This window comes from Thamnophis elegans, chromosome 8 (assembly GCF_009769535.1).
Source record: "Thamnophis elegans isolate rThaEle1 chromosome 8, rThaEle1.pri, whole genome shotgun sequence".
Lineage (NCBI taxonomy): Eukaryota > Metazoa > Chordata > Lepidosauria > Squamata > Colubridae > Thamnophis > Thamnophis elegans.
The window spans coordinates 72,732,246-72,735,989 of NC_045548.1; the positions used below are offsets into that span (position 1 = coordinate 72,732,246).

At 42.8% G+C, this 3,744-nt stretch overlaps 1 long non-coding RNA gene across 1 annotated transcript; it reads right to left on the reverse strand.

Moving 5' to 3' along the window:
• Positions 1–947: 947 nt before the first annotated feature.
• On the reverse strand, positions 948–3,294 carry LOC116512812. The gene is made up of 2 exons (XR_004255926.1): positions 3,223–3,294; positions 948–1,419 (listed from the first exon to the last, which is right to left on the reverse strand). It is a non-coding gene; the product is annotated as an uncharacterized LOC116512812 (long non-coding RNA).
• Positions 3,295–3,744: the final 450 nt, after the last annotated feature.

Below are 3,744 nucleotides of genomic sequence, written 5' to 3' on the forward strand. Positions count from 1 at the left end.
TCCCCGAACTACTCAAAATTTCCGCTATCGGTTCCCCAGAACCTGTCAGAACCTGCTGGATTTCAGCCCTGGATCACGGGGATGCTGCAAAGATCGTAACTGAAAAACAGCCGTAAATCACATTTTTCAGTGCCATTGTATCACCACCGTGTTTCCCTGAAAATTTTCTTTTGATCCCTGAAATAAGCTCTTGGGCTTATTTTCGGGGAGGTCTTATTATTTTTGAGGTGCAGGAGATGGTGAGCATGCTCACTTCATGGATTCTTCTGTGTTGCAATGTTTTCAAGGGAGGCCTTATTTTCAGGGGAGGGCTTATTTTAGCACATGCACGCAAAAGCCCAATTGGGCTTATTATCTGGGGAGGTCTTATTTTCAGGGAAACAGGATACATGAACTCTTGCAAGTCAAGGACATTTAAAGCAACAGACAAATAGCAAAAAAAAAAGGGTACTGTACTTGTTTTCTTTCTTTAAATATTTATTAGGGTTTTTTTAACGCTGAAGAACATATTTTAAAAACAACATCACAGCAAGAACAAAGGAATAAAAATTATGCTCGGGAATTAAATAAAACAAGTAGGTTTCCGTAAACCAAAGATACAGTAGAGCTAACAGAATCATGAGGATAAGCCAAGACATGAGTAACTCGGTGGGCCTTTCCTTAGGCTACTAGGAGTCTCCAAAGGACCCGAAGATGAGCTATAACTGTAATAACAAACAATATTAATGATATTTTGTCCTTCCAACTAAACGAGGATAATGATAATTGGCTTCTCCAGCGCTATCAGTATTTAAGTAAGGCTATGTTGGAGGTGCCCCCCAAATATTAACCTTTTGGGATTTTATATCAAATCTGATTTGTAATTGGTCATCACCAGCGCTTCTTCTAAATTTGGATTTCAGATGCACTTGATTTCACCTTTCAATGACTAGAACATTTTGTCTTCAGACAAATGCGGAAAGGGCTTGTCGTTTATTTGTTCAGTTTAGTATCTCCCTTTTGAGACAAAGAGCAAATGGCAGCTGCCTCTTTATATTTCTCTCTGTTTTCCCCCAACACGGAAACTTAATGGGGTTAAGTTGAGCCGAGATGCACCGATTTGAGTCAGATGTCCTTTTAGTCTGATCTTGACAATAACACAGCTGAGGAAAGTCCACTTATAAAATAGCTGGCAGCCAACAAGTGTGACAACATAAAACAAATAGAGGAAACTATAGGGGACACGCCAACATTTAGAAGCACAGAGTGTTAGTTTCAGATGCCAGATAAGCACCTTGAATTTTTTCCTCTTTTATGTCTCATTGTCCTTAACCGATCAGCTCTCAACGGAGTGCCAAGAAGCTTAAATTAATGTGTGGGTAGGTGTTTCTCAAGTTGTCCAAAACTGTAGTCTTAAGAAGCAGAAATGCTGAGGAGTTTCTATTTAAGAAAATAAACAAACAGCACTGCTCAGACCGAGAGGGAACACACGAAAGCAAAAATCATGAAGAAAAGAAAGAAAAAGAAACGGATAGACCTTACAGTAATTTCTGGCTCTAGTAGCAATGCAGTTGGCTTGGGTTGCCCATAATGATCAATGGCCTACCCTGTTTCCCCAAAAATAAGCCCTAATCGGGCTTTTGAGCGCATGCACTAAAATAAGCCCTCCCCCCAAAATAAGCCCTCCCCTAAAATATTGCAATACAGCAGCAACCACGAGGTGACCATGCTCGCCGCCTCTTGCACCTCAAAAATAATAAAACCTCCCCGAAAATAAAGCCAAGTGCTTATTTTGGGGGTCAAAAGAAAATAAGTCCCTGTCTTATTTTTGGGGAAACACGGTAATTCTATACAAGTAGTCCTCCACGTTACAACCACAACTGAGCCCCAAATTTCCGTTGCTAGGTGAGACGTTTCTCAAGCGGGTTTTGCTCAATTTTATCACCTTTCTGGCCACGGCCATTCAGTGAATCACAGCAGCTTTTAGGTCAGTTAAGGCGTTTGTTAAGCGAATCTGGCTTCGCTTCCCCGTTGACTTTGCTTGTCAGAAGGTCGCAAAAGGAGATCGCAGGAACCCCCGGAACACTGCAACCGTCGTCAACGTGACACAGTTGCGGAGCGTCTGAATGTCAATCACGTGGCACTGGGGATGTTGCAATGGTCATAAGCTTGAAAAAATGGTCGTTAGTCACTATTTTCGGGGCTGTTTTAAATTTGAACACTCCCTAAACAATCTGTTTTAAGGTAAATATCTGTAAATATTAACCCAATTTACTGGTATTGGCAAATCCAAGGGAGGAAAAATGGATGCCCCCCCCTCTTCCGATTGCTCACACATGGACTTGTCCAAAGAAAACTGACATTCCCTTTAAGGCAGGGGTAGGGAACGCTGGCCCCTTTATGACTTGTGGACTTCAACTCCCAGAATTCCTCAGCCAGCCATGCTGGGAATTGAAGTCCACAAGTCACAAAAGGGTCATTGTTCCCCACCTCTGCTTTAAGGTCAACAGGAAAATGTTATCATCCCTACTGCCAGATATTTGTTTTCCTCCGTGGCACGACAAAACCGCGCTCGACTAAAGCGCGCCCGATTAAACAGCGTCGCTGACGTCATCAACAGGGCGACAACAGCGAGCGCGGAGAAAGAAGGGCGCTTTAAATAGCGCTTTGAAAGCAAGCCGATTCAAGTTAAAAAAAGGGTTAGGTTTAGGGTTAGGTTTAGGTTAAGGGTTAGGATTAGGTTTAGCGTTAGGTTAAGGGTTAGGTTTAGGGTTAGGTGTAGGATTAGGTTTAGGGGGGTTAGGTTTAGGGGTTAATTTTAGTTTTAGCGTTTACAGCGTGCTTTTTTCTCCACGCTGTTGTCGCGCTGTGATGACGTCAGCTACGCGGTTTCGTCGAGAGCCCTTTAGTCGAACGCGGTTTTGTGGTGGAACCCTTTTCCTCCTCCTCTCAACCAAAAGCCTGTGTTACAGATCCTGTATCGTGTTTCCCCGAAAATAAATCCCAACCGGAAAATAAACCCTAGCATGATTTTTTTCAGAGTGCTCGTAATATAAGCCCTACCCCCAAAATAAGCCCCAGTTAAGATCGGCAGCCAGATGGACTCAATTAGTACTGTGTTTCCCCCCCAAAAAAAATAAGACCCAATCAGAAAATAAGACCTAATGTGTCTTTTGGAGCAAAAATTAACATAGGACCCAGTTTTACTTTCAGGGAAACACAGTAGAAGCAACAGTGCATTACCTGCCAGCTTTAAAAGAAAGTCTCTTGATAATTGATCTTTTCCTTCCGGCGTTGTTTATGAGTAGCCGGCGGCAGCAAACATCGGACTGAAAGCTACGTTTTCCAGCTTCCAGTCGGGGATGTTTACAACAGCAGACTACCATTCTTTGGGGTGCAGTGAAGGGCCGGCCTGGAAAAAGACAGAAAATTAAAGGTGGGTGAAAAACACATTTCTAGGTCTCTTTCAGCACATGTATTGACAGCATAGCAATAGCACTTTAACTCTTATAGAGTCCACAGTGTTTTACAGCACTCTCTAAAGCGGTTTGCAAAATCAGCAAAATCAACCAACAATCTGGGTCCTCATTTTGCTGACCTCAGAGAAGGATGGAAGGCTGAGTCAACCTTGAGCTGGTCAGGATCGAACTCATGGCAGTGACTTCAGTTAGCAGTAGAAATAGCACCTAGACTTATATATGGCTTCACAGTGTTTCACAGCACTCTCCAAAGCGGTTTACAAAATCAGCATATTGGCCCCAACAA